Source organism: Lissotriton helveticus, chromosome 3_2 (assembly GCF_964261635.1).
Source record: "Lissotriton helveticus chromosome 3_2, aLisHel1.1, whole genome shotgun sequence".
Lineage (NCBI taxonomy): Eukaryota > Metazoa > Chordata > Amphibia > Caudata > Salamandridae > Lissotriton > Lissotriton helveticus.
The window spans coordinates 229,407,680-229,431,874 of NC_136062.1; positions in this window are offsets into that span (position 1 = coordinate 229,407,680).

The window sequence follows — 24,195 nt, forward strand, 5'->3', positions numbered from 1 at the left end:
AGCTTTGTCTGCGGAGGGATGTTCATTGTACACTGTGTTGGTACCGTCAGCCTGTGGGCTATGATGTTCAGGATGTTAAGGATGGTTGTACTTTTGAGCCTGTAGTGGGCAATGACATCCTCTGGTTTTAGGTCTGTGAGGCGGGTGCATTTTCTGAAGGTCCACTCTATTTGTCTGCGCTGCCTCTGTGGTAGTCCGGAAGTGCGGGGGGTGGTGGTCCTGGGTGTTGTGGCCTTCTTGGGGCTCCGAGTTGCATGATCAGTAGCTCCATGGCATCTGTTGTTCTTCTGGTGTGGCTCTGGGCTGGGCTCCCTTTTATGGTGCAGGTTGTCGTCCGACTTTACACCTGGTAAGAGCAGGTGTTAAACCTCTGCTGCTAACGCACATATGGCCTGTTTTGGGATCTTATCGCTGATCTGGCTGGTCATTGAGAATATTGCGGAGTGGTGTTTTGCGGCTTTTTCCACGAGCACGCCTACTCTGCATCTCATTAGCGTTAGTTGCCGGGGTCATCTGTGGCGATGTTTTTTGCGGATGCTATCGCAGGTAAACTGGTAATATGGGCTGTTAGCACCAGCTTGTGAATGGGGCGATACATTTATCGCCACTTTGGCTGCGATAAAGTGCCGATTACTCGGCGATAAGTCCTTGAGAATATGCCCCTAAGAATATTAATTGAATGGTGTTTGAGAAAATCAGAAGCAACGGTTTTTCATACATAGAATAATGGCAGGCCATTCTCTTTTAGATAGCCTGTGGTTAACCCAAGGCACATACCTCAAATCCCTCTATATTCCAGAGTTCCCTAAGACATCCCTAATGATATGGGATCAGAGTGCAATTAAACATGGTTTCATGATGCTCCTGGCCCATAAACCAGCTTTTATGCTAGGAATCGATTCAACAAGCTCTTGCTGAAAAGCTTCCACACCACTATGTGGCCCTACCAAACACAATTGGGAAATGGAAGTGGGATGGGAATTTATTGAGAAGGAATGGTCCCACAATTGGCTCATATACAGTGTCTGTAGATGTGTCCAAATAAGAGAAGCTGAGTAGAAACTAACAATGAAATTGTATCTGACCAATGGTGAACAGAAGCTAATATATCTAAGGACCACGGATATATGTGCTGGTGGTGTAATATCGAGAAGGACACACACCTACACATATGGTGAGAAGATGATAAAATCAAGCCGTTCTGAAAGGAAATACTTATCCACATAGACACATGCCTAGAGACCCAGCCACAGTGTAATTAAACATGAAGGGAAATCAGCATGGGTGAGAAAAACACTTCCGCATACTCCTTCCTAATCACCTACTTGTTGCAGCCAAAATATGAATAGCACTATATTGGATAAGACAGACCCTCTCCCAGAGAGTCTATGGGAGCGAAATCTCTGGCGAATGTTTGCTGTAGAGAAAGTGGCATATAGCCTGCTGAATGCAGGTAGCAAGTTCAATAAGATCTGGACCCCATTAGTAGATAACTTGGCACAACTGGGAGGCAACCCTGAATAGAGTATCTACTTTTTGGATGTTGTGAAGTACAGGAGGATTAGGAGAATAGTTTTTCAGGGGGTTGTTTTTGCTAAATCTATTGAATGATTCAGAAGTAAGGTGATCATGCCTTCATCCACCAGAAAATGCATCCACCAGAAAGTATCTTCTCTGTTTACACAAGTATGGAGTGGAATTGCACTTACACTTTGTACTTCCTGGATATCTGGTCAAGAATTCTATGTGGAATGTGTTGCTTTAATATGCCTCTAAATGAAATAAAATACAGTCTGTTGAATAAGAAAACAAAAACAGTAATTAGAGGAAGTTTTATAGAGGAATCTTCCAGGGTAAAAAGAGATAAGATAGGAGCATTGTGTCTCCACAAAACGTGAGTTGCAGTTTTTAGAAAACACTGCCAACAAAACAATCACATTTCACATGGGGAAGGTTCCTATATTATAAGGCCAGATTAGAATGGCGGATTTGGACAAGGTAGATTGTGCCGTAACCCCATGCATCTCATGTACTGTGAAGGAGGCAATAAAGCAGGAACTCTGCTAGCTAAGAAACCTAGGGGGAGATTTACTAAGATTTTACACAGTATTTGCATCACAAAAGTGACGCAAATCGGTGCAAAATATTTTGTTCTGTTTTACTTTCCAGCGCTAAACTTGTTTAATGCAGGAAATAATGTGACAGTACCGCAAAGTAGCGCACATCGATACTTTTTATTACTTAACACCATGGAGGCATACCATCAGTTGAGCATGTGCGTTCCCATGCAACCCCCCCTAGGTTTTTGACCCTAAACGCTATTTAGTAAATAAAGTAGACAGAGTTTACCGTCAGAAAACTGTGCCCTTTTGAATGAGGTGCAACAAAGGAGAATCTGCTGCTTTCATTTCTCCCTTTTCCGACTTTGTACCTGTGCTGCACTGTACAGCACACTTACAAAGACAAAAAAGCGTTAAAGTTAGTGGATGCATAGTATTTTGTACCGGAAGGGTACGCTTCCAGTGCAAAACCTATGGTAGGCTCACTAACACATCCTTGCACTATGGCGCAAAGGTTTCTCCGTAGCTCATGGTAGCTGTTTCAGCACTGGTGCTTGGAAAAAGGGAGGAGAGTGCCCTATTTCTTTAAATATGGCTTTTCCTGCTCTCTTCTTTTCATGCAGTGCAGCACAGCATTTGTGGCCGCCGCAATGTGCTGCGTGAGTAAGTGGTAAATCTAAGGTCTAGCTACACCACTGGCTGACATAGCTGCGTGTGAACCTCAGTCTCGAATCCCGGGTGCAACATTCCTCTCTATCATAAAGCTATGTCGTAGTTAATATATTCTGTCTGAACAATGTTGAACATTTAAAAAATAAACAAATTGTAAATCTTTCACTTACTTAGATTCTGTGTAAACTTCATTATTGTAAAAAAATAATAAGTCAACAGTTGAGATATCAGTTTCAATGGTTTTTTGTTTAAAAGCAATCACTGGAAAGGGTCCTTTGAAATCATGCAGCAAAAACATGAACATTGATCCATACAGACTAATTTATCACGCTGCAATGAATAATGACATTAATAAATGTACATTTATATTTGAAACATACACTTGAATACATGAACATATGTACCTCTCAAGAGGAATACCTAAAAAGTAAATAGTATATGATAATTATAATTGGATTTCTTAGCGACAGTATACTGGTCGAGATAATCTGAAGTGACTGGAATGGCCTATTTTAAAGGAAGCACTTTTGATGGCATCAAATGGCTGAAATTAGTGAAGGCACTGGTCTGGATGGATTTACTGATACGCTTTGTGGGACATTTTCCCCAGATTTACCTGGTGCTCTATGAGACTTGTTCAGTGCCTTCTTAGACACCAATTAGTTAACACAAGCATGCAATACACTATTTTCACCCGTTTGTTAAAATCAGGGAAGGATTCAGGGTCCTGTTATTCGCACAGGCTGATATTGTTTGTTAAATATAGGCAACAAAAAAATGTACAAGAATTTTTGCAGCTATATTGGCTGGAACTATGACAACCCTCATCCACTAGAGGCTTCATAGGTGGGATAGCAACTAACACCAATAGCAAAAAGATGCTGTATTTGATTGACATTGCTGAAAAGCAACAGAAACAGATGGTACGGTTGTCCTCGATAGGGTGGATTGAGCATACAAGAAAGCAATCCTGCTAAAATGTTCAGCATCAGACCTCACTGACAAATTGATTAACTAAATTTTGGCAGGTTATCAAACACCCAAGGGAAAAGAAAGAGTGAATAGGTTTCTGATGAAGTCTGGCAAGATCTATAGGGGTATTTGGCAGGGATGCCCGTTATCTCCACTTCTATTTCCACTCTGCCTTTGAACCACTGGCCCAAAAAATTAATTATACCACAAACATAACAGGGATCTCTCTGGGGATCGATACCTTAAAATTTCTGTATTAGCTGTAACCCTGGGTGTAGTTCGCGTAGTCGAGCTATGCGTAGCTACGCGAAGTGCAAAATACCCTCTACCCTAAGCGTTTTTGCACTGTGCTACGTGCGATTCGCATAGCGCGTAGTTGCGCAAACTACACACTCCCGAGCGTAGCGTGGTTTTCCCCCCAGGGTTAATTAGCTGATGATATTTTGTTTACCTTATTCAACTCAGTTACATCCACAGAGAACCTATTCTGTGGCGTCCAGAATGTACGGGATTCAAAATTAACATGACCAAATGACCAGGTTCAAAGGGCTCTCAGGGTTAGACTAAAAGATTTTGCACTGGGTTGGCATCACAAAAGTGATGCTAACCAGCACAATTTTGTTTTTTACCAATTTACTTTCCAGCGCAAAACTTGATTTGTATCGGAAAGTACCCTACAAGTAATGCAAAGCCTTGCTTTGCGTTGTTTAGCATCTGTCAATAAGTTTCAGACCAAGGGGCCAGATGTAGGAGCCAAAATACCGGTCGGTAACGGCCGAATTCGGCCATTACCGACCGGTATTTGGGTTTTCAGATGTAGGGGCATATATTTTACAGAATCGGTAAATTTACCGATTCGGTATATCCAAAGGTAGGTGGCACTCCTGAGAGTGCCACAGGCCTTACAAATTTCGGTATTTTACCACACAATCCAATTGGGTGGTAAAATACCGAATCCAGGTGTGCATACACATGTGTGCATGCACACCTAGCCATGTGACAGACAGACATGCCCTCAGGGCATGTCTGTGTGCCACATGACTCACATGCCCGTCTTTGGGGTGCTAGAGGGTGTCAAAGTGACACCCCCTGCACCCTTGCTAAAATCGGTATTTACCGATTCTGTAATTACAGAATCGGTATTTCCCATTGATTCCTATAGGCTTCAAAGCCCATAGGAATCAATGGGAACTACCGAATCTGTAATTACAGAATCGGTAAATACCGAATCTTAAAGATTCGGTATTTACAGAATCTGTAATACCTACATCTCCCCCTTCATATTTACCGACTCTTAAATACCGAATCGGTAACATTCGGTATTTAAGAGTCAGTAAATATGAATTACCTACATCTGGTCCAAAATGTTTTAGCCCTAAAAGGGTTTTCGGCTGTTCGCCTGGGCCTAAGATCCCATATTTCCCCAACTCTACTACCTTCGTTTGCTGGTAGGTTGAGGTCTGACCCATTTTGGTCTGGGGGCTTCTTAACACACTGCGGTAGGTAATTACTGCAAATGGAAATGTAATACTCATGATCACGGCCTATTTACACATATGAGAGGGAGGAATCTCTGTGAGTTACATCAGACAAAACATAATGCCAGTACTGAATGCAAGCACAATCATTCCCCACACTCCTTGTTTCCTTTTGTACTACCATATTGTGGTTGTGGCTAACTCGTAACCTAGTTTTTATGTACCACTAGGCTGCCCTCCTATCCATAGTTATAATGTGCTGAAATCCGCAGCGCTGCCTCTAATAGAAAATCACATACAAATTCACTACCCGTGGCTTGTTAAAAAGTTATTATTAGGGTGGGACACCCACTGAATATCTCTTTCAAGATTAAATCCTTCCGAGTTTCACAGTTGTAATTGCTCAAATAGGTGTGGGAGCTAGAGCATCGCCCAGTAGCAGCTCCTTGAGGGAGTGCTGTGGGGCAGTGAGGCGGGGCAGGGAGTGGCAGGGTGGGTTGTAAACTCCAGAATTGGGCCGTACAGAGTTGAGTAAAGAAATAAAACAAATTACATTGCATGCGCTGCAACGCCAAATCGGGGACGCAGCACGCAATGTAATTCGTTTTATTTATTTATTCCTTTACTCAACTCTGTTTGGCCCAATTCCAGAGTTACTACCCCCCACCGTGCCCCTCCATTGCCCCGCCTCACCGCCCCGCAGCACTCCCTTGAGCAGCCTCTACTGGCAACTCCCCATAGTCAAAAACTGGTCATACAAGAAAAAACAAGATATTTGGAAATTTTTACATGCTCACCAGGAATACCCTCTGCCTGTGAGTAAATCGCATTGGCAAAGGGGTCATTTTTCTTGGGGCAGACAAAGCCACAATACAGGATAAACCCTGGACCGCGCTCTCTTGACCTTATGTAACACAAATAGACATCTGCGCAAGAAATGTTGAAAGCTGATGAGTTACGCCTCGCTTGAGACTATATATTTCCTTATGTTATACAACTACATGATAATAGAAGCCTTGAAGAAGCCCTGGTCGATTCGACCCAACGGGCGAAACACATGTCGGCTGACATCCTTTGTTCAATGAGATTCTGAATTAATTAAAAAATTTTCAAGAAGCTTTGTTGAAAATAAACACATTAAGTTGCTTCCAAAAAAGAGTATTTCTTTCTTTTTGCTCACTTTTCTCAAATACAATGGAGGAGTACCAACTCAGTAAACTGTTTGTATGAACCCCCTTTGAGGCCCAAGAGGTCCTGGGCCTCGAGTAATCCTCCTCCGCAATTACTTTATGTTCTAAATTGGGTAATGCTATCCAGTATTGGGATCCTAGGACTTCCTCATTTCAGCACTTCCACGCACCCTGTGCCTGGGCCTCTTTAGTCCTGATGGCACGGTCCCTCTTCCCCATCTCCTTACTTTGCCATGGTGAGTGTAGCGATTTTGTACCGACAGAGAAAGCGGTTTAAGGTAGTTCCCTTTTTCTCGCTGAAACATGGGATAAGGAACTACTACTACCAGCAGGCCATGGGGCGCATGAGAGCCCGGCATAGGGCGGGTCCTATATAACCACCTCCCCCACACCAGAAAGGTGCTTGACAATCCTCCCAGTACCAGGAATGGTGGTATGGTGTGCCCCCACCAGATTTCATCCAGAGGTTTAACCAACGCCGAGCAAGTGCCTGCGTGGTCAGTCTAACCAACGCCGATCAAGAGCCTGCGCGGTCAGTATACCGACGCTGATCAAAAGCCTGCGTGGTCATTATTCTCCGTGTTCCTTGCCGCCCTGCGGACTTTCTGCTCCCTGCTATTCGTGAGTCAACATCTTTCCCCAAGGGCTCCTCGGTGATTCCCAGGTATCAAGGAAGGAGTACGAGCTCGCCTCCTCCCTTTAATTATACTTCTTGTTTCTTTGTTTTTTCTCATCGGTACTCAGAGCGTGAGGGAGCGCATCTAGAGTCCCGAGTACTTTCCTTTTCTTTTCTTTACGTTTTGTTGGGTCTCTGCTGTGGTCCGACAAGGAGCTAGTTAGAACTTGGAATTTGGAGCAGTCTCCGGTTGTTCCATTGTGCGCTTTTGATGCTTTGCCTTTTCCTCATGAATAACGATTTATGTATTCAAAGGGATAGGTGCTTGCTGGCGTACTACTTGTAGTCGTATAAATAATGGGTGATCCTTCTTGTCGCTACATCTCTATTCGTGTTGTAACTATAACAACACCTATACTTTGAGGATCCTTGTAGCATCTTTTCGAGGAACCATTTGATGAATGTGCCTATTCACAGGTTAAACTACTTTGGAATTTCATCGTACATTGTCTGTCGTATTCCAGCCGAGGCTATATATCTCCTGGTGAGTTGGAGCAGGATTAGAGCTGAGAGCGAGAGAGAGAGAGAGAGTACTTATAGAGAGAGTGAATTCTAATGTTTGTCTACTTGTTTCCTTGTCCTGCAGTACACACCCCCTTCCTCGGCTGTGCTGCCTACCAGACCAGACCCTGAGGGGAGTACAGAAGCTACAGCTAGTTTATTATTTTATCCACTTCCCTATTCCCTTTGGGCACAATTTCAAGCACTAGGTATTCCTCCTCTGCCTCTGGAGTTGCGACAGAGGGAATAGGGAGGGATTTCGTCTGTCATCGTCTCTGCTGGTCACAAGAGACAGGTTAGTGGCGACTTCTATATTCTTGCGCTGCTGACGATCCCGACAGATAGTCAAGCCTAAGGGTAACGCCCAGCCCGGACGATGGATATGAACGAGGTTTTGGCCTCGTTGCTGGAAAGCGTCAACGTGTTGCAGCAGGAGGTACAAAATACGCGCTTAGAAAATCAGACCATACATAGGGAAATGGCAACAATGCGTAGGGAGGTAGCAGGCCTTACACACAGGGGAGCTGGACGGGATTCCTACATCAGACCAGCCACCCTGCCTCCTCCTACCACACCGGCATCTTCCGCAAGCGTGGGTGGGTTTTTTGTTACACTCCCTGCCCCATCAGATACAGTACCAACGGTCCAAATCATACAACATACTGGAATACCTTTGGCTCCCCCTGAGAGGTTTTACGGGGACCCAAAGAAGTTTGAGACATTTTTAAATTAATGCCTTCTTCATTTTTTATGTAAGCCTGTTGTCTTCCGTGATGAGGCTGCAAAAACGGCATTTATTATGTCCTATATGGGTGGCAATGCAGCTAGTTGGACAATCCCTTTGATGGAAAGAAACAATCCTGTCCTACACCACTTTTCAGATTTCTGTCTCGAATTACGAAAGCTGTTCGATAGAAAATCTCATATGATGTCACTAGACAGAGAACTGCTTACATTACGTCAAGGGTCCCAAGACCTGTTGACATATATCACCACTTTCAATCGTCTAGTGGTTGAGACGGACTGGCCTACTTCCAAGAGGATAACCTTGTTCTATCAAGGGCTAGGAGGAGAGCTTAAAGACGTGCTAGCACAGGTAGTACAATTACCACAGACCTGCGAGGAACTTATTGATCTAACGGTTCAGTTAGACCACCGTCTACAAGAAAGAAAAGGGGACAGAGTCAGAGGCGAAGGCTGGTTCTTCTATCCCAGACCAAAAGTATTGGTGGAAGACCACCCAAAAACCACTGAAGGGCCGCAACCTATGCAAATCGGAGGAATAAGAGGGCCTCTCACATCTGAAGAGAGGGATAAGAGACGTAGACTAAAACTGTGCCTATATTGTGGAAAAGGGGGCATTTCATCAAAGAATGCCGAGCCAGAAATTCTGGTCCAGGAAGAACCTTTGTTCCCCGACTACAAGCGACCTCGAGAACCAGTGAACCGGCGGAAAACTAATGGTCCCGAATCAGAAGGAGATCTCTGATTTGGGGCAACATTGTACTATGGTCTCCCCTGTCCTAGCGAATACTCTCCACCCGGCAGTAGCCCACATGAACGTCAGTGTTTCTCTCTGGAAAACAGCTCAGGAGAGCTTGAAGGTGGACGCGTTACTCGATTCTGGTGCCACCGGTAACTACATAGACCAAGACTTTGCCATGAAAATGGGAATTCCATGTGCAAAAAAGAGATACCAGAAATGGTGAAAGCGGTGGACGGAACAGTCCTTTCCTCTGGTCCAGTGGTCTACAATACTCACTCTCTCTTGATGGAGTTTGGTAGTGACCATCATGAATACATTCAGTTTGACCTCATCAATGCACCCCAATTCCGCCTCATCTTAGGGATGCCGTGGCTCACCTTACATGATCCCTTGGTTAGCTGGGCTTCTCGCACTGTTACCATGACATCGGAGTATTGCAAAGAACATTGCAAAAACAAGACCTCCTTGTTTGAGAACCGAGAAGCATCACCTGCTACATATCTGGTGGCTGCTTGCACCCAAGACCACTTCTGCTGTGCCACTGTCCTACCTACTGAATATCGAGAGTATCACACTCTGTTTAACAAACAGAAAGCCACACAGTTACCACCCCATAGATCCTATGACTGCAAGATCGAATTGACACCGGGAGCTGACATCCCTTGCAGTCGTGTGTATGCACTAACAGAGAAAAAGACACAGTATTTGAAAACGTATATTGAAGACAATCTAGCCTCTGGATTCATCCGACATTCCTCGTCCCCAGTGTCCTCCCCTCTTTTCTTCATTCCGAAGAAAGATTGCGAAGAACTGAGAACCTGTATTGACTACAGAGCTATAAACAGGGTAACAGTCAAAAACCGTTACCCGCTACCTTTGATACCAGTGTTACTGGACCAACTAAAGGGCGCGCGTTACTTTACGAAACTTGACCTCCGTGGAGCCTACCATCTGGTCCGGGTGCAGAAAGGAGATGAATGGAAGACGGCATTCAGAACCAAATTTGGTCTCTTCGAGTACCGGGTGATGCCGTTTGGTCTCTGCAACGCCCCAGCCGCCTTCCAGTTCTTTATGGATGAGGTTTTGAGGGGTTGTTTAGAGACCTTTTGTGTCGTTTACATCGACGATATTTTGATTTATTCAACCACACTCGTGGAACATATAACTCATGTGAAAACAGTCCTTGGAAAACTGCAACAAAACTCACTTTACGCCAAGCTGGTAGAGTGCCTTTTTCATGTACAGGAAGTTGCCTTTTTAGGTTATGTTATCAACGCTCAGGGGTTTCAGATGGACATGAGTAAGGTCCACACAATCACTACCTGGAAAACACCCCAGAATGACAAATCCGTGCAAAGCTTCCTTGGCTTTGCCAACTATTACCGACGATTCATTAAGGACTTTTCCAAAATCATTCAGCCCATCACATGTCTATTGAGAAAAAATGCTCCTTTTACATGGGGGGAAGAAGCGGAGGAGTTGCTTCAACTCCTGAAGACAAGATTTACTCAAGCCCCCATTCTACGTCATCCAGACCCACAAATGCCTTTCGTTCTGGAGACTGATGCTTCGCAATATGCTCTGGGCGGGGTGTTATCCCAACGCCATCCCACCACAGGACAACTACACCCTGTAGCATACTATTCACGAAAGCTCACTTCCTGTGAAGTTAACTACACCATTACGGACAAGGAACTACTGGTGATCAAGAGGGCGTGTGAGGAGTGGCAACACTACCTACTGGGGGCTTTACATACGGTAGAGATCTTCACGGACCACCGTAATTTGTTATTTCTGAAAACAGCAAAAGCCATAACGCCCCGGCAACTAAGGTGGACCCTCTTCTTTTCTGACTTTGATTTTGTGATTAGGTATAGACCTGGTTCCCGTAACGGAAAAGCTGATGCTCTCTCCCCTCTGGGGGAAGAGAGTGGAAGTATACAACCCGAACCACCTCTCATCTTGATGGAAACAGAACATCCAGAGCAAACTCTAGCCTTGATCACCTCACAGGAGTTTTTGGAGGATGTAAAAATAGCAGTGGCAGATGTGGACCTTGAAGCATGGATACAGGATGAGCCAGAACATCGCTGCGAAAAAGAAGATCTCGCCTATCACTTCCATGCATTGTATTTACCGCAAGAGAAACTGCAACAACAAGTGCTGAATTGGGCACATGATTCAGTGTTGGGTGGACATATGGGTGTCTATAAAACCACTGCCACCGTAGAACGCTCCTTCTGGTGGCCCGGTTTACGTAAAGACGTAAAAGAATATGTGAAGAACTGTGCGATCTGTGCACAAGAAAAAGCCGTCCATACTAAACCTTCAGGTTTACTTCGCTCACTACCCATTCCTCCACGGCCATGGCATACCTTATCCATGGATTTTATCGTGGAGATGCCTCCTTGTGCAAATCAGACTGTCATTTTGGTGATAGTGGATCATCTGACAAAAATGGGACACTTCATTCCCTTACCTGGCCTGCCTACCTCATTGGAATGAGCCCAGGTGTTTCTCCAACACATTGTACGTGCACATGGAATACCAAGCGTCTTGATAACTGGCAGGGGCACTCAATTCACGTCGCACTTCTGGAAGGCCCTCTGTACTTTCTTGAAAATGGAAGCACGACTCTCCTCTAGCTACCATCCGCAAACCGATGGAAAGACAGAGCGTCTGAATCAAACCTTGGAACAGTATCTCCGTTGTTTCACCCTACAGAACAACTCTGAATGGACTACTCTCTTATGGATGGCAGAATTCGCCTACAACAACGCTGCACATGCCACCCTAGGTTGTTCACCTTTTTATTGCCTCAATGGGTTTCATCCAAACATGCTTCCATTCGAATGGCCTGCCAGTTCCCCAGTTCCCTGCATACACGAACACCATGCACATCTCAAAGCAGTGTTGTTAGATGCGCAGCGTAATCTAGCAGCGTCTCAGGCGTCTCAGAAACTGTTTGCAGATCGGAAGCAGTCCCAGGAACCCGCGTACAAGGTGGGGGACAAGGTGTGGCTCTCCACAAAGAACCTACATCTGAGAGGGGTTAATAAGCTGAAGCCGAAATATGTAGGGCCCTATGGTATCAGTGAGGTTATCAACCCCGTAGCTATGAAGTTGTCACTGCCTGTATCATGGAAGATACATCCCGTATTCCATGTCTCCCTGCTTGAACCCTGTCCCCCTAGTATGAGGTTGCCGACTCGACCTCTGGCTGTGGAGGTGGACGGACAGGAGGAGTATGAGGTCCAGGCTATATTGGACTCACGCATGGTGAGGGGCAGGATTCAATACTTGGTCGACTGGAAAGGGTTCGGTCCTGAGGATTGGACTTGGGAACCTAAGGACCATCTCATTTGCCCTGCCTTGGTTGACCGGTTTCATGAAGATCATCCGGGTAAGCCGGGTCGACCGCCGTGTTGGCTGTCCTCGAGAGGGGGTACTGTAGCGATTTCATACCGACAGAGAAAGCGGTTTAGGGTAGTTCCCTTTTTCTCGCTGAAACATGGGATAAGGAACTACTACTACCAGCAGGCCATGGGGCGCATGCGAGCCCGGCATAGGGCGGGTCCTATATAAGCACCTCCCCCATACCCGAAAGGGGCTTGACAATCCTCCCAGTACCAGGAATGGCGGTATGGTGTGGCCCCGCCGGATTTCAGCCAGAGGTTTAACCAACGCCGAGCAAGTGCCTGCGTGGTCAGTGTAACCAACGCCGATCAAGGGGGGACAAACGAACGGCAGGAGGGTTACCTGCTTGCACGAATACAGCCCATCACCAGCAAAGGCTGCACCGGGGTCTTCGCTGCTTGGCTTCCGCTCCCGCTCCCGCCCCGTTGACGCCATTGCCATCACTGCCGCCAGGGGTAGGACTACAAGTCCCAGCATTCCCCAGGTGGCGCACACCACCCGCGTCACGAGGAAGCGCCCGGAGGCGCTTGAAAGGAGGAGCGCTGCCGGAGCTCCTGGGGGACAAACGAACGGCAGGAGGGTTACCTGCTTGCACTAATACAGCCCATCACCAGCAGAGGCTGCACCGGGGTCTTCGCTGCTTGGCTTCCGCTCCCGCTGACGCCATTGCAATCACTACCGCCAGGGGTAGGACTACAAGTCCCAGCACTTCCCAGGCGGCGCACACCACCCACGTCATGAGGAAGCGCCCGGAGGCGCTTGAAAGGAGGAGCGCTGCCGGAGCTCCTGGGGGACAAACGAACGGCAGGAGGGTTACCTGCTTGCACGAATACAGACCATCACCAGCAGAGGCTGTACCGGGGTCTTCGCTGCTTAGCTTCCGCTCCCGCTCCCGTTGACGCCATTGCCATCACTGCCGCCAGGGGTAGGACTACAAGTCCCAGCACTCCCCAGGCGACGCACACCACCCGCGTCACGAGGTAGCACCCGGAGGCGCTTGAAAGGAGGAGCGCTACCTCCGCCCCGCGGAGCGCGCGCGTGAGCGCGCCGGGAGAAGCCCGGGACAAAGGCGGGGCCATCTGAGGCCATCAGAGGCAGAAAGAGGCAGGGCAGGGCCAGCCCTCTAACATCTAACTATGGGTAAGCGCAAAAACATTGTTGCGGATGAGGGGGGTAAAAGGGCCAAGGTGCCGAGACACTCTGAGTCTATAATCTCTTACCTCTCCTCGGCTGTGGGGGCACTAACTAAGGAAATAGCAAATGCTGAACATGAACTGGGTCTTTTGCCCAGTCCATCACCCTTGCCAGCACAACCCACAGATCAAGATATAAGGCCCATTATCCCCCTAGAACCCGAGGTGACTGTTATAAACAATAAATCAGTCATCGCTCCATTGGACAGCTCCGCATTGATTATTCCCACATTACCGCCATTAGTTCAGAGGGACTCGACTGCGCGCAGTGGATCCAAAAGGGTCCTTGGTAAGAGGAAAAAAGCGGAGCCCAGTTCCAAGTCTCACGCTAGGAATGTTTCTAGCATGGATGAACACCTGGAGACACTTTTTTGCGAGAGGATTGAGCCCCTGATTGTTGATATTGCAAAAGACAATGCAGAAACATTGAACACCTGTCTTTCCAGTCTGTTAAAAAAATGTTCACTGATTGACAAAATTGTCAAGGACCTTTCATCTGTACCTATTTTATGTAAAGGTGACTCTGCTGCCCCTAACATGGATATGGATATGGCTAAAGATATGCTTGTTCTGACTCCTAAGCACCCACCCCCCTGCACTATGGAAACGACGGACACTAATAAGTCGAACACCTGCCTTCGCATGGGGGACCCCTTAATGGGGGAATTAGGGACAAAACTAAACTTAAATACTAATGTTGGCCTAAGTAAACAGGATCTCACCAGACAATCTAGGGGAAGTAAGCTCCATTTAAATTTACCCCGGGAAGCAGCCCCTCTTGTAGCTATTTTGATCGTCGTGCCTACTCTAGTAGAGGGCACGGTGGAAACTACTAATGACCTATTAAAAAAGGCTAGGCCATGGTGTGGAGCTGGCAGTAGTGGTGGGACCCTTATAGCAGACAGAGTCATATTTGCCAACAGGGTGGGCTGGATTGGGCAACGCCACAAGTCAGTGCAGGGTGACTGTGTTGTTGTCAACTTTGACTGCCCAGATCAGGCTAATAAACCTTTCTGGGATCGATCAGACCTAGTGGGGGCAGTTCACATGAGACCAGTCCCTCTGGGGTTTTTCTACCCTCCTCAGTCCACATATCATCGCATTAAATACCCAGGATCACATAGCAGTAGTCATTCCATAGCAGGGGTGGGGGCTAAACCAGTAAGATTAACAGTGCACCAAACTAGAGTTAACCCAGGAATACAGAGTGTCCCAAACTTGTCGCAGACACATACTGTCAAGGAGGGTAGAGGGGTGGTAGTGAGCAATCGTTTCTCGCCCCTTGCTGACATCGAAGAAATCGATTGACAACTATCCCCATCTTACCCAGCCACCATAGAGACCCACAATTCACGCGAAGTAATAGGGTGTAAAGTGATAACGTGGAATGTAGCCGGGATTAGAACAAAGAGGGTTGACCCATCATGGAATTGATTTTGTAAGTAGCTATGACATCATAGCATGTCAAGAAACATGGGATACATCGCCTACTTCTTGGCTTGATGGATACTCATCCTACTCTATCCCGGCAACCCCTAGTACAGCGGGTAGGGCAAAGGGTGGTCTTGCCTTTCTGTTTTCCTTAAATCTTAAAGGCACTTTTAAGAAAATAGCGAGCATTTACCCAAATTTACTAATTGTCGAATGGACGGTCCCATTCAGTAGTAACATCCTTTTTATACATTTTTATAACTCTTGGGACAGGGAGAGGGGAAATGACCATGTAGCAGACCTGTATCAATGTATAACTATGTACAGTCAAATGAACTACACTAATTTCGAGATAATATTGCTTGGTGATTTTAACGCACATCTTTGTAATGAACTATGCTTTCTAGGAGATCAGGAGGGTCAAATGGGCACAGGGACACCCCATTTCGAGCATACTAGGGTAGGGGAGGCTCTAGAGGAACTTCTCGCCAGTTGGAATTCATATAAACCAGGCATTAGTGAGGGAGGGACCAGAACCATTACATTTAAAGGCAATGGCTCTGGTTCCATATTAGACTACATTTTTATGACCTCAGGCTTACTCCACAGCGTGATTTCTTATTAAGCCCTAGTTTCACCTCATAGTGACCATAACCCGGTCCAAATAATTATGCAATGGGGAGTCCATCGGGAGGATATGCCCTGTCATTCGGCCAATGGCCAAACCATACGCCTTGTGGACCAAGGGAGATGGTTAAAGTGGACTAGAGTTGTTCCAGAGGATTTTATGGAGAGGTTATCACCCTCAATTGAAGAACATATGGGTATTTGCCAGGACCAAAGGGCATCTCCCACTGAGGTAATGAGGGCCCTTTGAAACCATATGTTCTCATGTTGCCGAAGCTTTAACAACTAAACCACTACAGTGTGGGATGAAACAGCATCGTTGGTTTGATGCCAAGTGCTCCAAAGCCCACAAGGCTTTGTTGTTAGTCTCAAAATCTGTGCCTAGAGATAGGTTAGTGGTGGCCAGTTTAAGAAAGGAGTACAAGGTTACCGTATATAGGAGGAAAAATGAGATCAAAAAGAAGGCCTGGGAAGACCTACTTTCTTGTGATGTTTTACATGATAGTTCACAATTTTGGTCCATAGTAAACCACCCCTTTTTCTCCAAAGGGGACAACTTAGTCACCGGTTGTGTTATCCCAGATGATAAGTGGGTGGACCATTTTAGTAAGGTATATGGGGGTAGTAAAAATGAAGTTATGGACACCCCTTGGGAGATGGGTGAGTGTGCTCCTTTGTCCTTTTCCCTCGAGGACGTGGAGAAAGTGATTGGGGAAACCTCTAAAAGGAAGGCCCCGGGGCCATATGGTTTCCCCGCGGATTTTTATAGATATTCCCCCAAACTTTGGGCTAGGATCTTAACAAATGTGTTTGCAGCCGCAAACTGTAAAATCTTCCCCAGCACCTGGACCACTTCTATCATCGTCCCCATATTTAAAAAAGGCCAGCGGAACGACCCAGGCTGCTATAGGCCAATTTCCCTCCTGGACTCTGCGATTAAAATTCTAGGCAGAGTCCTATTATATAAATTACGAGACAATATCGAAAGGGGTGGGGACCTAATAAACATCCAATATGGCTTTAGAGCAAAAAGAGGTACGATGGACCAGTGCGCTAATCTGCACTTGATACTTTCCAAGTACACAGTTGCCAAGGAGGGGTCCCTGTTTCTTGCGTTCATGGACCTCTCCTCTGCCTTTGATCTTGTCAACAGATCAAAATTGTGGAGAGTTCTACTGCAGATGGGGGTGGACAAGCCACTTATCTACTTCTTGGCTTCCCTACACCAGGATCTATTTGCCCAAGTAAGGGTTATGAAGGAAGGGAGATGTACAAGCCACTTTAAATCACTAAGAGGAGTACGTCAGGGGTGCATCCTGGCCCCCCTCCTCTTTACCATCTATATAAACGGCCTGAGCAAACACCTTGAGGCAGTGGAGGGGGATGTCCCGCGTATAGGAGAAGCGAAGATCCCGGCTCTCCTATACACTGATGATGCTGTCCTAATAGCGCGCACAGGGGTAGGCCTTCAGCGTCTGCTTGATTCTTTTGGTACCTTTATGGACCAGCTGGACCTTAAGATCAATGCAAATAAGTCTCACACTATGGTGGTGGGTCTACACAGGAAAAAGAGGAAAACCATGTCCTTTTTTTGTAAAGGAGAAGCTGTGCCAAGGGTGGATGTTTTCCCATACCTAGGAGTTATGTTTGATGAGGCGGGCACATGGGGCCCACAAATAAAGGCCAAAAGTCTAGCTTTGGTGAGAGCTAGCTCGGCCTTGCTGAGTTTTTCAAAAAGGTTGGGTGCTAGATCCATGGATGCCCTTTTAAAAATGTATGTGTTACACAAAAAGGGGTTTAACCCATATAGTCACGGGGACCTGGGTGCAATATGATACATATAGAGGGGCGTGTCCCCGTGAAAAGAGTGTGTGCCGTGTGTTAACCACGCCTGCCCTGGCGTAATATCTCGCCAGCGCATCAAGGCAATTAATTATCGTGTATCAACATTTTAGCGGGAACAAGGGAGCTTGTTTCCCGCGTGTGGACTTTCCAATTACTCCAAAAAGGTAATGGAGTCTCTTGGTCTTAATCTATAGTACTGTGATGTTATGTCACCGTGCAGTTTTAACTGTAGTTTTTCTCCTCTGTAGTGGTGGTTCTCCACCGATATTGTTTGACCGCGACTCCGCAGCGTGGCGCAAATCCAGAGTACAGAGCCTTCCCTGGCCGTACCCCATGGTAATTTTTGTATATATGATTTTAATTTTTGTATATATGTGCTTAATTAATTAATAGGTTTAGACCCGTAGATTATCTCCTGTCTTGACCATGTACTAAAGTCGTAATATCTTTCCCCACAGTTGGCCCGCCCCAACCTCTCCCCCCCCTTCCCTGTGTGACGTCCTGATGAAGACCCCGTGAAAGGACTACATTCAGCCTGCTAATAGGGGTCGAAACGTCGACTGTTCTATTTTGATATACCGGACATTGTCCTTACTAATCTGATTTATCAGACATACCGGATATATTTTTGGATCATTTGTTAATTGTTCATAAGTGGTCATAGTTAGGCCTTTATATTGTTTAGTTTTTGTATTGTGTCACGCAACCTTGTAATAATTAGGTCTTTTTTACTGTGTTTATTCTCTTCACCACCTTTTACCCTAGTATTTCCTTCTTTCCTTCCCCCTCCCCCACCTTGGGGCTCTGACAATATTGAATTGTGTATTATTATTGAATTTGTGTTCTGCATTTTTGGTAATAAAACTCTATTACCATTTGAAATGTCATTGTTTATTGTTTAAATATTGAGTTGTTGTGTTTTAGTGTGGTCTCACGGCACACACTCTTTTCACGGGGACACGCCCCTCTATATGTATCTTTTAAAAATGTATGACTCCAAATGTATCTCCATAGTTATGTATGGCGCCCCGCTTTGGGGTTATGTATCACAAGTTCTGATACAAAAAGCGGAAAATAATTTTCTGAGACGCTTGTTATCCACCCCTCAGTCCACCCCAACATTTTCAATTCATGGGGAAGTGGGACTTGATTATGTTACTGACAGGATTAAAATGGCCCCACTTTTATTCTGGCTAAAGACATGGCTGAATGACGAGCTGACACTCAACCATTCCATCTTGACTGATGTTATGTCATTAGACCATGCCATGAAAATTCCCTGGCTAGAATATATAAGACACACCTTTGCACGGTTAGGGCGCCCGGATTTATTCAATGCCCCTTCCAGCATTAGACAGGAGGATGTGACTTGGACAAAAAAGAACTTTCTGTCCATGGCAAGAGCAACCCGGGAAGAGTGTGAATTGGTGAAGCCATTGGTCGGACAACATTATCTGTTATTAAGTTTGCCTTCCCTTGAACCCTACCTAAGAGTTGTGACCAAGCCATTTCATAGGCTTTTATTAATGAAATTTAGATTCAACTTGATACATCGCACCTTAGGTACTTATCACTCATGGTGTAAAACGGAAAATGGTCCCCCATGTGGTTGTGACGAATTCTCCCCACAGGACCCTATGCATTTCATTATGTTTTGTAGCTTGTACATGGTACCCAGGAAGAAGTATTTAGTACCCTTACTAAGGGAGGTGGGTTTTATTCAGGTTAGGCCTGCCTTTGTTTACTTACAGTCTTTACGTAGCATTCGTGTCATCTTTTGTGTAGCCAGTTTTTTAGTTGCGGCTCATAGAATCAAAACAAAAAATGCTCACTAAAGTATTCTGTATAGTAAAAGCTCGTACCCATATGTATTATCCATAAGATGCTTAGATTTGTATTTGTTTTTTTAATATGACGTACAATGATTTCCGATGATTGCATATCTGTATCAAATAAGTGCTGTTTTTATTGTACTGTATATATATGTTATTTATGCTTTTATGATTTTAAAAGAATCGAATAAAGAATAAAGTGTATCTTGACTGACTGACTGACAACGCCGATCAAGAGCCTGCGTGGTCAGTATACCGACGCCGATCAAAAGCCTGCGTGGTCATTATTCTCCGTGTTCCTTGCCGCCCTGCGGACTTTCTGCTCCCTGCTATCCGAGAGTCGACATCTTTCCCCGAGGGCTCCTCGGTGATTCCCAGGTATCGAGGAAGGAGTGCGGGCTCGCCTCCTCCATTTAATTATACTTCTTGTTTCTTTGTTTTTTCTCATCAGTACTCAGAGCACTAGGGGGCGCATCTAGAGTCCCGAGTACTTTCCTTTACATTTTGTTGGGTCTCTGCTGTGTTCCGACAAGGAGCTAGTTAGCGCTTGGAATTTGGAGCAGTCTCCGGTTGTTCCATTGTGCGCTTTTGATGCTTTGCCTTTTCCTCCTGAATAACGATTTATGTATTCAGAGGGATAGGTGCTTGCTGGCGTTCTACTTGTAGTCGTATAAATAACGGGTGATCCTTCTTGTTGGTTCATCTCTATTCGTGTTGTAACTATAACAACACCTATACTTTGAGGATCCTTGTAGCATCCTCTCGAGGAACCATTTGATGAAGGTGCCTATTCCCAGGTTAAACTACTTTGGAATTTCATCGTACATTGTCTGTCGTATTGAAGAAATGTAGTCTTCATTCTCAGGGAATACTTACTAATAAAAAAAGAACTTGGCACAGAAGCTGACAATATGAAAAGACATCTTTATTAAATTTAATAAGTGAGGCCACGTCACACAGAAGCCGTAGCAACTGAATGAGGTAGTCTGAGGAATACAGAAAACAGAGGCCTTTTATATGCTTAGGGTTACAAACTTCAGCATACAAGTAAGGGGCAGTCCTAGCTTTTGCAAGCATGCAAAAAATGCCTAACATGGACATGCAAGTTGAACAAACCCAACATTCTTCTTTAGACAAGCCGGACAAACCCATAATAAAAAGGACCACAACCCATATCATAAACAGACCATAAAAGAAGGAACAGAAAACAGATCAGAAGCAGGATAAGGGGTGTGTGTGTGCATACCAAACTCTACAATGTCCTGTGCTTTGATCCTCAATCTTGATCAGCTAAAGGGCAGGAACTGGTTTAACAAGGTCAGCTTCAGGCAACAGGGTCAGTTCACTCAGGTCAAACAGGAGTCAGCATGAACTCGAGCTAAGGTGTACGTGTCTTTAAAAGACTAGTTCAGCCACAATAATTGGCCTATGTGAGGGCAACCACAAAATGGCTGCCATACACAAAATGGAACCCACGGGTTCAGAATTCACAGAACCTCAGACCCTCCTTTTGCCCTTACATAGGCAATCACTCAGTCTGTATCTGAATCGATGTCAATATTATCCGTTATTCCCTTCACTAAGGCATTATTACTCGAGTTATCTTTCATGGAACGCAAGGGATAGACTTCGTTGGCATAAATCAACATCGTCTGATATGCCCATACAGACCCATTGTGTAATTAAATGACAGAACCAAATAGGGAATACCTCTATCTGCAGTATGTGGCATAAGACCACACACCCAACAATTAGTGGTGTTCATTACTAACTGGTGTTGATGCAGAAGCTGTACAAAGGAATTATTAGTAAACTCTGACCTCCTAACCAGTTCATGTTCAGATAAAGTATGGAAAGAATGCTAAGAAGTAGTAGTAGGAAGAGACATAGGTTGGGAGGTGGGTACAGATGTCAATTGGGTAGCAAAAACAATCCAACCCATAAAAGACAATGTCATGCTTAAAAATACTAGAAAACATGTTATTAAGAACATATGGACAACAGGAGAAAATAATGACCACTATTACAAATAAAATTATCATGTTTCACAACTCTAAGCAGAAAGCAAATCCTAAAATGATCTAGTAACATTTTTTATGGCTCCTATGCATTTCAGTAACTTATTATATGTTCAGGTGAAACAGTGGTGATCCGTATTAATGCTCTCAGATGAAAAGGGATACTCTTCCACAGAGAATGGACTTTATTCTGCTTTTACTAAACAGAATACTACTTTAAAACAATGCCAGCAAAAGAGCAAAAATTAGTCTCCTAACACCCATTTCATGCAATCACACGGGAAATACCCAGAGTCCGTCCAAGCCTCTCCGGCAGGCTTCTACTGTTCATCAAGTCCTCTTGTGTTGTTTTCTTCGGCATGGGCCTCTTCATTCAGGTCTATCATGAAAATGGTCCTTCTCAGTATCCGTTGGAGTGCCCTCCTGGCAAACACTCGCAGCTTATTTGAAAGTCTCAATGTCTCAAGGCAGTGCACCAATATCTCTCCTCTGCGGCAGGCACTACAGATAGTGTGCTCTTCATTGATCATGGGCACAGATCAGCTCATGCAGACCCAAGTACTATTAATCAGGAAAGAGCAACAGGCTTTCATACTCAGCAACACTTTCAGACTACAACACTCGCTTTTCAGTGTCAGAGGATGCTCGGGCTGCTCTTCCATTTAATCATAGGTACCACAATGTAGTGCCTTTTTCCAATCCTGGATCCTCTGGTGCACTGCCTTTCCGTTGGAGCAAAGGAAAGGGGGGGTGTGGCCAAAACTCAGGCCAAGGGGCTCAATGGACTGCCTACTGTCAGAGGTTACCAGCACATGACAGGTGAAAAACTAAAGCCTCGAAGCAACAAGGATCCTTCTCTTTTGCTCTTTTACACTGAAAACTGGTTCTGTGATGTCCAATGCCGTCTGATGGAGCAAGTACGATGCTTTGGAGATATCATGGATGGTGCTCTGGCGATCACTGTCCAGCCTTGCTGCTTTTCTGGGTGCTGAGACTGTCACTGATGGGAATTAGCTTTTCATCAAAGGTCCTCAGGTTATTATGACTTAATCCCGCAGAACCTAGTGATGTAGGAAATGGGACACATTTGTTATTTTCTTTCAATTTAGTACAAAAACTGTTTGTTTTTAACAAGAGGATTGCAAGCAGGTGGCCTGCAATCTGCGAGGGAGTGGCCATACGCCATGAGACAATTCTGGTCTAGAACACACGGTCATTCTCATAGAATACAAAGACAAAGGCAATAAGCAAAACAGACAGTGCCTCTAATTTCTTCAATCGGGTTTCCATGTGAGAGCATATCCTCTACCATCTAAGGGTAGATAACTATATGAGAATTTTATCTAAATGGATGTCCTCACACATAGTGACTTCGTCTAATGGGGTAAACACATTTTTCTCTCAATGTTTAAGTCTAGGTGTTCCTAAATTCCTTATCTAGAACATCTCAAAAGAAAAATCGCATAATACAGATTATCAGGGTCATGAAGTAGGCCTAAAGAAAATTCTTTAAAAAAACAGTCTGGTCATACAAAAGGGAATTATACATAATATAGGGGTTTCTGGTACATTACTGTAATCTGGAAGTGTGAACCTAATACAATAATAATAATAAAAGAAGGCTAACTGGTGAAAGGAATATGGAAAAGGAAAAATGGGACTAGGACAACAGCTAAAATCCCCAATTACTAGGCACGATGCAACATCAATCAGGGGAGAAGTGACGAAAGAAAAATGTATAGGAAGAACAAGAAATTACTTGGGTGATAGTCAGGCATGTGACACAACACCAAGAGTGGGGGTGATACATAAAAATCAAAATAGCTCACGAACGTTAGCTCTACCGCTGGCCGCTACACTATATACGGTAATCTCAGCTAATGTTCCAGTTCCTTTTTCAGGGAAAAAAATTAAACCTTGTTTCCTTTATGGTACAAGGCCATACACTATTCAGGAAGCAGAACAAAACTGACTAAAGTAATATAAAAATTAGGTCACCATGCACAAAAGTCACAGATCTATAATTTATCCTTACGTCCAATTCAGGATACATAAATTTAGGGCTGCCTGTTCCTTAAGGGGAGGGGCAGTACGTGACTAACAGCATGTGACACACTTTGATTCTGTATATCTCTTTTATTTGTCCTTCAAATACCTTTAAAGCCAAATTTGACATACACCGATGAAGTGTTGTCTGTCTTTCTGTGAAATTTAGTGTCAACGCAAATCTACCCAACTGTTTGCAGGATACACATCGTCATGATTGAGGCGAGAGAGGCCACGAGAGAGCAGCAGAGAGCGGAGTTCCGAGTCCTGAGCACTCAGCGCACAGCAGTCCGGCAGGAAGGCGTGCAAGGCTGTGAGGCGTGCAAGGTTGCGAGGCGCATGCTCCGGCGAACAGCAGCGGGTTACGGGTGACAGCGGATAACAGCGGGTGCCACGAGGAAAAGAAAAGAAAAGAACGCCGGGCACCAGGAAGCTAAATTAAGCTAAATTAAGCTAAGTTAAGCTTAACTGGAACCCCGCACTCGGCGCCCTCGGCGTCTGGCGGCATTTGGCAGCGGTGTGGAGTGAAGTGGGAAGCGGGGCTCACCACTGCCGGCCCTGAGTCCTGACACCCCTCGACCTGTGACCCTCGACCTGTGGGCGGCTGAGAGCGGGACCTGTGGTCTGTGACCCCCGATGCAGCGGTGGCACTAGTGGCCGGGTGTGGCGAATAGATTGGAAAAGCCTGCCGTGGTAGTGAGTCATAGGAAGAAGCAACGTGAGCACCGTGGAAAAAAAAAAAACTGAGAGT